Source organism: Dipodomys spectabilis, unplaced genomic scaffold, assembly GCF_019054845.1.
Source record: "Dipodomys spectabilis isolate Male_0828 unplaced genomic scaffold, ASM1905484v1 ptg000061l, whole genome shotgun sequence".
Classification (NCBI taxonomy): Eukaryota; Metazoa; Chordata; class Mammalia; order Rodentia; family Heteromyidae; genus Dipodomys; species Dipodomys spectabilis.
In genome coordinates, this window is record NW_024870738.1 from 3,130,564 (window position 1) to 3,142,446 (window position 11,883).

At 39.2% G+C, this 11,883-nt stretch overlaps 1 pseudogene; it reads left to right on the plus strand.

Moving 5' to 3' along the window:
* The first annotated feature begins 519 nt into the window (after positions 1–519).
* Positions 520–8,464, plus strand: LOC122108529 (annotated as a pseudogene).
* Positions 8,465–11,883: the final 3,419 nt, after the last annotated feature.

Consider the following 11,883-nt stretch of genomic DNA (forward strand, 5'->3'; position numbering starts at 1 on the left):
CAAGCACTTGAAATGGAAAATCCCATATTCTCCAAGATATAAAAATTTACAAGACCTTCCTCATTTCATATCAATGTTGTCAGTTTTGCAACTACAAATAGTAGTAATGTGGGCTTTTTTTCTCTAGGTCAGTGAAACAGCATTGCATTTTCTAAGTACAGACAATAATTCTTTTATATAGGGGCTGGGAATGTGGTTTAGTGGTAGAGTGCTTGCCTAGCATGCATGAAGCCCTGGGTTCAATTCCTTAGTACCACATCAGCAGAAAAGGCCAGAGTTGGCGCTGTGGCTCAAGTGGTAGAGTGCTAGCCTTAAGCAAAAGAAGCTCAGGGACAGTGCCCAGGCCCTGAGTTCAAGCCCCAGGACTGGCAATAATAATAATAATTTCATATACTATGTGCTATCTCCTAAAAACAAATCATTTTCCTTTCAAATTGCTATTGAGTAAAGATTCCAATTTAAAATTCTTCCCACAGGAACAGCAAGTGCTAAGGTCCACAAGGTAAGAAGGAGTCAAAGATGGTCAAGTGTCAGCAAGAGTCCATTACTACTACGGTGCAATGGGCAATTGGAAGAATGGTTAGAGATGAGGTCAAAGAAGGCACAGCATTCGTGAGGGTTCTTGTTAGTCTGACAATAATGTTGAGTGGGTTGGGTTTTTTTTGTTCTTTTGTTTTTGTTTTTGTCGGTGATGCTGCTTGAACTCTGGGCCTAGTTCTGTCCCTGAGCTCTTCAGCTCAAGGCTAATTCTACCACGTGAGCCACTTCTGGCTTTCTGGTGGTTTATTGGAGATATGAGTCTCACGGACTTTCCTGCCTGGTCTGGCTTTAAACTGCATTCCTCAGATCTCAGCCTCCTGAGTAGCTAGGATGACAGGCATGAGCCAACAGCACCTGGCTAATGTTGAGTTCTTTTAAAGAAACTGAAGCTAGGGAGCTCATGGTGATGACCTTTTAATGTCCTTTCGGAAAAAAAAATCTGGCTACTATGTTGAGTTAGACTAAGAAGGAAGCAAAGATAGATGCAGGGACACCAGTTAGTTGGCTATTGCAATGGTCCAAATGTCACATCACTAGTCTCTTTGCATCCTTATCCATGATAAAACCTTATACAGACCAAATCCGAAATTCCCCATCTGTGGCTTCTAATAAAATAGTAACAATACTCCAAAAAAAACCCAATACCAACTTTAACACAAGTATAGCCTGTACCTTGGTTGCCATGGTTACTAGGAGTAGCAGCGCAGGGCCCGGACATCAGTTGTTTTCATGAGTCAATCTCCTTTGTCTGTATTACTTTTTTAAAATAAAGAGTTGGATACAATTGCAGCTCTGTCTCTTCTTTGGACACTTCCTGTGATGAGAGACTTCTTTCATTCCCTGTCACATTTCTAAATGCCAGGCAGGAAGCCTGCAGCTGGCAGTGCTCCATTGTCTTTACAAGGTCTGGGCCTCTCTTTTAGATCAGATAGTAAATGAAAAATATTTACTAAAATGAGATTTTAGAAGACACATTCTTGCTTTCAAAAAAGCCCACAATCCATTGCATTGTTATTTGAAAGTATATTGCCAGAGATGTTACCGAGCATGGTAGGAAATATTCTGTACTATTGCATATTAGGCTTTGCCAGGTGTTAGCTCTCCCAATACAGGGGAACCTTTTTTGTGTCATTTTGTGATTTATCTAGTTTCTGAAAAGTGATTAACTTTAAAAATAGGGGGACATTTTTTGTGAATTCCAAGGAGATAAATATATAGATGTCATTTCAAATACCCTTTCCTACACAATACACAGCTTTTCTATCTTCATGTTCTGTCTATGTGGTCTAAGGAAATAATCAACTTTTTTAAAATGGCTCTGCTATCTTGCATCCCTTGATGATTTTTTTTGGGGGGTCCGGTCATGGGGCCTGAACTCTGGGCCTGGGCGCTGTCCCTCAGCTCTTCAGCTCAAGGCTAGCACTCTACCACTTGAGCCACAGCACCACTTGCGGCTTTTTTCTTTTTGCCTATGTAGTGCTGAGGAATCAAACCCAGGGCCTCATGCATGCAAGGCAAGCGCTCTACCACTAAGCCACCTTCTCAGCACCCCCTTGATAAATTTTTGTGAGTACTTTACCGGATGGATGGTCACAGGATAGAATTAAATTTGCTAGATATATTCTTGCTTTCTTTCAAAATGTGAGATATGAGTAAGATCTAACTCGTTATGAATCCTTTCAAAATGGCACATTTAAAAATATATAAAACAGCCATGACCAAATCACAGAACTAATTTCATGAGTTAAAATATCATTCATTTGTAATTGTTTTACTATTTTTTTTTTCTAATTTTGTCAGTCATGGGGCTTAAACCCAGAGCCTGTGTGCTGGCCCTGACCTTTTTCACTGAAGGCTAGCACTCTACCACTTTGAACCACAGCACCAGTTTTCTGGTGGTTAATTGGTGATAAGAGTCTCACCGACTTTTCTGGCTTTGAACCACAGTCCTCAGATCTCAGCCTCCTGAGTAGCTAGGATGACAGGCATGAGCCAATGGCACCCAGCTTCTTTACTATTTTTTTTAATGTCATCCCTTTTGAAGCGACATAAACATACACACAGATAGTTACCAGCCACTGTTTTTAAATCATCCAAATGGTATCATAGTTCACCAAATACACCTTTGTGAACTGAAGCGAGGAATTTCCAAGAGTACCAGTGAGTCTGAGTCATCTGGCTGGATTCCACTTAGCCTGTGTGAGTGATGGCAGACACAGCTGCAAAACCAGTTTTAGTTTCCTTCTCCTATCACAACATAGGGAGGCACTTGTCCAATCAGTGTCCCACGTAGCTCTAATCCATGGCAGTTGAATTCATGTGTACCTCAGTGGAGGAAAGCTGAAGTCTATATTAGTCTGCTTCAACATTTTTTTTTCTGTGTGTGTGCCAGTCCTGGGACTTGAACTCATGGCCCAGGTGATGTCCGTAGCTATTTTGCTCAAGGCTAGTGCTCTACTACTTAAGCCACAGCAATGCTTCTGGCATTTTTTGGTAGTTAATTGGAGATAAGAATGTCATAGACGTTACTACTTCAGCTGACTTTGAATTGCAGTCCTCAGATCTCAGCCTTGAAGTAGCTAGGATTACAGGCGTGAGCCACCCAGGCACCCCAGCCCAGCTCAACTATTTAAATGAACTGTGTGGATATTTATGCATTTACTAGAGTATTATGTATTCTCTGGTCCTTCGTATCTTTTTCATGCAGTTAATTTCTATTTTTACAGTTGGGTTTTCGTTCTTAAGATGGACTTTTTTTGTGCCATTCCTCCACCACAATTTGGTATTATACAAATTGCTGGACAGCAAGTTTCTAGACATTTTTAGTGGACATCTATCATGTTTTAGGGACTATATTGTTTAAAAATGAGGTAGTGGGTAAAGGGCCCATGGATTTCTTTGCAGAATGATAGACATATCATAAAATTGAGTGTGGTCAATGGGTTGGTAAGGTTGATCAGTAGGTATTAAATTGTAGTTAGATAATAGAAGTTCTAGTATGCTATTGGCCTAGCAATAAGGGGTGACTACAGCTAGTGATTGTATAATGTATCTAGTAGGGGAAAAACAAAGGAGGAGGTAACAATAATTGATAGGAAATGTACTCATTCCCTTACTCATGTAACTATAATCCCTCTATACAGGATCTTTACAATAAAAAAATATATACTAAAAAAAATAAAACTAAAAGGAAGGAATTTGAGTGATTTTGCCTCAAAAAGTGATACATGTATAAGGAGATAGGTGTGCTTAACCTGACTACACAATATATATGTATAATGAGATATCATATGGTACCCCACTAATATGTATACATTTTGAGATTTTAATATGTCAGTGAAAGGTTCTGGGTTTGATCTCCAGTACCAAATGAACAAATAAATTTAAAAATGAAAAAAAATTATTTATTGTGGTGATGGGTACACAGCTCTATAAATAGGCTAATCACTGTTGCATTGTGGGCTTTAAATGGGTGACTTACATGATATGTACTTTGTATATCAATAAAACATTTACCAAAAAATCAAATGAACTGAGAGAGGAGATTGAAGACAAGGTCTCTATTGGGCATTTATCTTCATGAATTACTCTGAGCCTGTAGTGCCCCAATTTATGCAAATAGATAATGGAGAGATAATGGCACGTTTTCTCAGGAGACGCTATAGCCAAACCACTTGGGTAAAGAATGAGTCTCCTAGTGCTTCTGGAGCTGTGAGGGCAGTTTCATGGGCCTGACATTTGCTTTCTGTATGGATAGCTCTCCCTCCTGCACACAGCTCACAGGGCTACTAGTGCATACAAAGGAATTGTTTTTTATGCTTCTTTCTTGTTGCTCATGCTATCCATTTGAAGTCAATTATTAATGGTAGTAATGCTGTAAAAAATAGATAATCCTTTATAATTAGCCTTGAGAAGTTGACATGTATGTTCTTGGTTAGATCTGTATTCAGCAGAGAAACTTGGAATAACTGCAGGTCCAACTAGTCAATTTGACTTGTTATAGTGAGGACTTCCAGCCAGTAGTCCCATCATCACCTGGGAGCAGATACAGAAACGTCTCCATCCCAGACCTAGTGAACCTGAATCTACATTTTCACTAAGTCTCCAGTAATGCTTGTGTGTATTCATATTTGTGAAACTTCTGTCCACAGAAATTGGGACTGTGAATTCCACCTTTCTGCAGCTACCTTTGAATGAAAGTACTTAACCAATATTGCAATCTCTACCCTCCAAGTCACTAAATGTAAGGGATAATCTTTATGTGCATCAGCACCAATGGACAGGCTTACTTCCTGAAAAGACTTTTTCTTGTGGCTTGCAGTAGGTTATTCTTTCCCTGAGTTACCTCACCGGCCATTTCATCTCAGCATCATTTGCTGGTTCCTCTTTGCTTTCCTGATCCTTTGACTTTGAAGTGTCTTTCTACCCCTTCTATATCTACCTTTCTATTGGGGATTTTATCTAGTTCTCTGGCTTCTAGACTATCGGTTCACTGATAACTCTCTTTTTCTTGGATTCCAAGCCCATAAATCTAACAGCTCTCACCGGCGCCGGTGTAGCTACTCAGGAGGCTGAGATTTTAGGATCACGGTTCAAAGCCAGCCCGGGCAGGAAAATCCGTGAGACTCTTATCTCCAATAAACCACCAGAAAACTGGAAGTGGTGCTGTAGCTCAAGTGGTAGAGCGCTAGCCTTGAGCTGAAGAGCTGAGGGACAGCACCCAGGCCCAGAGTTCAGGCCCCACGACCGACAAAAAAAAAAAAAAAATCTAACAGCTGACTTTGGTTAACTCTGGATAACATAACTAGTGAGCTTCTTCAACTTAGCATGCTTAAACTAAGCTTCCAATCATCTGTCAAACACTTGCTTTTCTGTTTACTGGCAACTCCGTACTTTTGCAACTTGAACTACAAATTTCTAATAAGGAACCCTTAATGACTCTGCTTTCTCTTTCATTGCCCTTATAAGCAGTCAGGAGATCTGATCTGCTCACTTCCAAATATATAATAAGAAGTACAAGTTAAAAACAGGCAAAAGGGTTGAATAAATACTTAACCAAAGATCAAAGATCCAGAAATGGTACACATGAAAAGATGTTCAAGGTCATTATTTCTTAAGGAAATATAAATTAAAACCACTGTGAGGTACCACTTCACACTCACTTAGAATGTTTTTTTTATTTTATTTTTGTGCAGGTAGGTCCTAGGGCTTGAACTCAGGGTCTGGGCATTGTCCCTGAATTTCTTTTGCTCAAAGTTGGTGCTCTACCATTTCAGCCATAGCCCCACTTCCAATTATGTAGTGGTTAATTAGAGATAAGAGTTTTATGGGCTTTCCTGCCAAGGCTGGTTTTGAATTTGATATTCAGATCTCAGCATCTTGAGTAGCTAGGATTACAGACATGAGCCACCTATATCCAACTGTTAAAAGGGAGGAGAATAGTACATGTTGGTGAGGAAGTAGAATAATAAGAATCATTATTATTTAAATTTATTATTGATAATTTTTGTATTGCTCCTCAACTTTTAAAGATTGCTTAACATTGGTTCGTTAAAAAAAAAAAATCCTAGCCTGGAATAGGCGAAACCCTGGGTCTCCTTGGCCCAGGCCGAAATTTTCTTAATAGAGACCCAGAAACACAATAAATCAAAGAAAGGTTGGACAAATGGGATTGCATGAAATTGCAGAGCTTCTGCATGGCAAAGGACATAGCTAGCAACATCAATAGAAAGCCCACGGATTGGGAGAAGATCTTCACTAGCCATACAATGGACAAGGGTCTCGTATCTAAAATATACCTGGAACTCGAAAAATTAAATCCCCCAACAACAAATCCTCAAAGAAACAACTGCCCAATAAATAAGTGGGCTAAAGACTTAAAGAGAAACTTCTCTGAAGAGGAAAGAAGGATGGCCAATAGACACATGAAGAAATGCTCAACCTCCCTAGCCATAAAAGAAATGCAAATCAAAACAACATTGAGATTCCACCTCACCCCAGTCAGAATGGCTAAAATCAAGAACTGTAATAACAACAGGTGCTGGAGGGGATGTGGACAGAAGGGAACCTTACTACATTGTTGGTGGGAATGTAAACTTGTTCAACCACTTTGGAAAGCAGTATGGAGGTTCCTCAAAAGACTCCAAGTAGAGCTCCCCTATGACCCAGCAATCCCACTTTTGGGCATTTACCCAAATATTCACAAACAAGACCACACTAAAGCTACCAGCACGACTATATTTATTGCAGCATTATATAGAACCAACCCAGATGCCCCTCAGTAGATGAGTGGATCAAGAAAATGTGGTATACACACACACACACACACACACACACACACACACACACACACACACACAATGGAATTCTATGCGTCCATCAGAATGACATTGCCCCATTTGTTAGGAAATGGAAAGACTTGGAAAAAATTATATTAAGTGAAGTAAGTCAGGCCCAAAGAAACATAGGTCCCATGGTTTCCCTTATTTGCAATAACTAGTATATGTCTGAGTCAAGCAGAAAAGGTCAGATAAGTTGATGTTAGGGAAATGAACCCTAAGATATGTACTCAAATGTTTTTTTTTTTTCATGCGATTGTTTCTAACACATTTATAAGATTATTTCTTTGTTGCTTTGTATGTCCCTCCCCCATGGTATAACCCCTGCTTTCACTGTATTTGATGTCAGTATAATTTGTGGAGGGGAAGGGGAAAAAACAAATCGTTTAACTAGGGATACAGGTGGACCCATTGCAACAATGAGATGTACAAGTCGTTATGTTGAAAACGAACTTTACAACTTTGGTGGGGGGGGGAGGGGCACGGGAGGAGGATTGGGGAGACGTGGAAGGAGGATGGGAAGGGATGGGAAGAGGAAACAAAGGAGGAGTCTACAATGCTTGATAAGAAATATACTCATTATCCTGCCCATGTAATTGTAACCCCTTGTACAGTATTTTCACAATAAAAAAAGAAATATACTCATTATTTTGCCCATGTAATTGTAACCCTCTGTATAGTATTTTCACAATAAAAGAAAAAAAAGAAACAACAGGGAAGAAAACAATTCCTAGCCTTATTCAGCCAGTGTCCAGCAAATAGGTATCTCTCAGGACAAGTGTCACAAGCGCTGCAAGACTGGTTTGGGGTGGTGACAAGAGAAAGCTCTACCACAAGAAGCAGAAGTATGAACTGGGATGCCCCTGCTGCATACAACACAGTCCAAGCTGGAGGAGGCAACAAGAAGTACCATGCTCTGAGGCTGGATGTGGCCAGCTTTTCCCTGGGGCTCTGTGTGTTGTACTGGTAAAACAAGGATCCTTGATGTTGTCTACAGTGTATCGAATAATGAACATACTGCTCTGCCACCAAGACCCTGGTGAAGAATTGCATTGTGCCCATCCATAGCACACTGTACTGACTGTGATATGAATCCCATGATGCACTGCTCATGCTGTGCAAGATAGGGGCCAAGCTGACTCCTAAGGAAGAAAAGGGTTTTTTGTTTATTTGTTGCGCAGTCCTAGGGCTTGAACTCTGGGCCTGGGCACTGTCCCTGAGATTTTGTGCTCAAGGCTAGTGTTCTACTACTTGAGCCACAGTTCCATTTCTGTCTCTTTTTTTTTTTGTAGTTTATTAGAGCTAAGAGTCTCATGGGCTTTCCTGCCCTTACTGGCTTCAAACCGAGATTCCCCAGCTCTCAGCTTCTTGAGTAGCTAGGATTATGGGTATGAGCAACCGGTGCCCAGCTAGGGAGAAATTTAAACAAACAAAAGTCCAAGAAAATTCAAAAGAATACAATAAAGGGGAGAGGAGGGAATGTCAAAATCAGCAGTCTTTTGGAGGAGCAGTTCCAGCAGAGAAAGCTGCATTAAGTGCATTGCATTAAGAGCAAGCCATTGTGGCTGATCATGGCTATATGCTAAAGGCAAGGAGCTAAAATTCTGAGGATGATCAGGGCTTGGAAAGGTAAATAAATCATCCGCCAGCCTTAGCTCATGAAATGAAAGTGTTTATTGTTCAAATAATAGTAATAATTTTAAAATTCCACTTATTGCTCAAAAGAATATTGTAACATGTAATTAAAAACTTATATAAAAATTACTCATAATTCAACTACCATAATACCTATCTTGATTTTTTTCCATCCTTTAGTTTAAAACATTCATATGTGCAAATATGTATTTTGTACATAACTATAACCACCATGTCTGCACAGCTTTCTTTGTGTTGCCTTTAATAGTTAAATTCAGTTTAAAATTCATTTTCATGAGTAAGTCAGCAAAGAGAACAAATTCCTCACTTCACTCCTGAATTTTAATGCCTGCTTCCAGTCTGCCATTTTGACTTAATGGAATTAAGCCATGTTTAGAGTTTGGCAAACAAAGAACATGAAAACTTAAAATTTAAGAGAACACATTAGAACTAGTTATGGCAAGAGAAACAATCATGATTTCAAGCTTGCATCAATTAAGATTCATTACTACTTTGTGCATTTTCTTATGGAATGATGTTATATGTCAGGTTCTTGGCAAACTTCTGTTCCCTAAACTTATCCCACTTGTTCCATAGCCCTTCCTGTTCCTGCTTGTTTATCCTGAGGGCTGGCATAAGGCACCTCCACAAGCATATCTTCTCTAGTTTTACCATCCTGTGTACCCACCCACCTACAGTATTTTATTTCAACCAGAACCCTTAATCACTTTAGAACTATACTTTGTCAAGATGCTTTTTGATGTCTTTTGCATTCTCCTTTAAGCTCTCCTAAGAAAGGTCTTAATTTTTTCCCACCAAGATAAAGGTCAAGTGGTATCAGAAAAAAAAGTTTGCACAGAGGAGGGTGATAATTCTTGGGGAAGCAAGCTGTTATCGGAGACACTCCTTAAATTCCTCTTGCATATTTGGATGCATTCTTTTTTGTGCCAGTCCTGGGGCTTGAAATCAGGGCCTGAGCACTGTCCCTGAGCCTCTTTGTGCTCAAGGTTAGCACTCTACCACTTGAGCCACAGGGCCACTTCCAGCTTTTTCTGTGTAGTTAATTGGAGATAAGAGTCTCACGGACTTTCCTGCCCAGGCTGGCTTGGAACTGTTATCCTCAGATCTCAGCCTTCTGAGTAGCTAGAATTACAGTCATGAGCCACTGGCACCCAACTGCATGCCTACATTTTTAAACCACCTTAGACTTGCTTGTAGGAATTTTTATAAAGTTCTGAAATTCTGTGGTATTTCTCTAGGCTTGCTTTCAATCAGTAACTAGTTAATATTAGTAATTGGACTAATAAATTCCTATGTCATTCCTATGTAAAGTCCTTGACAATTATGACAACATTTTCTCTTTTTTGTACATTTTTATTGTAAAAATACTGTACAGAGGGGTTATAGTTACATGAGCAAGGTAATGAGTACATTTCCTATCAAGCATTGTTGCCTCCTCCTTTCTTTTTCCCCTACCATCCCTTCCTACCTCCAAAATTACCCCCCCCCAAGTTGTAAAGTATTTTCAACATAGTGTCTTGTACATCTCATTGTTACAATGGGTTAACCTGTATCCCTATTTAAACATTTTGTTTTTCCCTTCCCCTCCCCAAATTAAAGAAGTGTATATACAAGATGCAGGGCCCCGACATTAAATACAGTGAAAACAGGGATTATACCGTGGGGGAGGAACATACAAAGAAAAAAAAATCACATGGTACATTATAAATGCGTTAGAAACAATAGCAAGCAAGAAAGAAAATATTTGTGTCCCTATCTTGGGGTTCATTTCACTTAACATCATCTTATATTGTCATATGTACATAGCTTTTTTACCTTTTCTAGATGTTCTAGTTTTTGCAAATAAGGGAAACCATTGAGATTCCACCTCACCCCAGTTAGAATGGCTATAATCAAGAACTCTAATAACAACAGATGCTGGAGGGAATGTGGCCAGAAGGGAACCCTACTGCATTGTTGCTGGGAGTGTAAACTTGTTCAACCACTTTGGAAAGTAGTATGGAGGTTCCTCAAAAGACTCCACATAGAGCTCCCCTATGAACTAGCAATCGCACTTTTGGGCATTTGCCCAAATGATCCACAATCAAGGTCATACTAAGGCTACCAGCACAACTGTGTTTATCACAGCATTATTTACCATAGCTAAGATGTGGAACCAACCTATATATAGGAATTCTATGCCTCCATTAGAAAGAATGACATCACCCCATTTGTTAGGAAATGGAAAGTCTTGGAAAATTTATATTAAGTGAAATAAGCCGGGCCCAAAGAAACATAGGGCCCATGACAAGATTTTCAGATGATGTTTCTCTCATGACCCTATGGGTTGCATAGTTTGGTTCAATTTGTCTCAATGGATATGGCACTATGCATTGTTTTTCTTTTGGAAAATTGTCTAAGTTCATATTTGGTTTACTATGTAAATATAGGTGTTTTAAAAAACAAGGCACTATATTTTCCTGCTTGCTATTTCCAATGGATTTATATCTTATAAACCTTTACTCATATTTCTTATGGGAAATTTTCTGTACATGTAAAAATTGACTTTCTTTTTTATGAGAAAATTCATTTGTGCTCAAACTAGATCTCAGTATTATGTGCCATACTTTCACAATTATTGTAAAATGATCTTATATTTGTGACAGATTTTAATTTAAAACTTTCTAGAATTGAAAATGATTCACCAAAGACCAGAGTCAATTATTGTTGGCCACATCAAAAAGTGAGAGCGTTCTGTTAAACAAAGCCAAATGCTGGTGGTTCACATCTGTAATCCTAGCTACTCAGGGGGCAGAAATCTGAAGATTCTTATTTGAATTTAGCCATCCAGCCCAAGCATACAAATCCTAGGCACTCTTATCTCCAAATAACTGACAAAAACCTGGAAGTGAAGTTGTGGCTCAAGTGGTAGAATGCCAGAAAAATCTGAGCATGAAGCCTGAACACTGAGTTCAAGCCCCAATGTCAGTGAAAGAGTAAAAGAAAAACAAATAATAAATAAAGTCTACTTCACAAAATATTGAAAATTCATAAGGAATCCCTCCTTTCTCTAGGGACTTCGACATTATTATCCGTGTGCTCAACTGCATATAAAAAGCAAGGAGTTATGGGCTTCTGAGACGCTGCCTCTTGCCACCGCTGTTCTCTTCTTAGAGATGACAGAGGCAGCGCTAGAAGATTAAAGGAAAAATATTCCCTTTTTATTTACCTGTCGTTTATGCGTTTGTATAGTTGTTTTTATTACTGTAATACCATCCTGTGATTGTTTTCATCAGATGTTTATTTCCACTTTGCCTAAACTTTAAAAAATAATTTTGAGTCCCTGCTGCTGGAGCTTGGCGAGAGCACA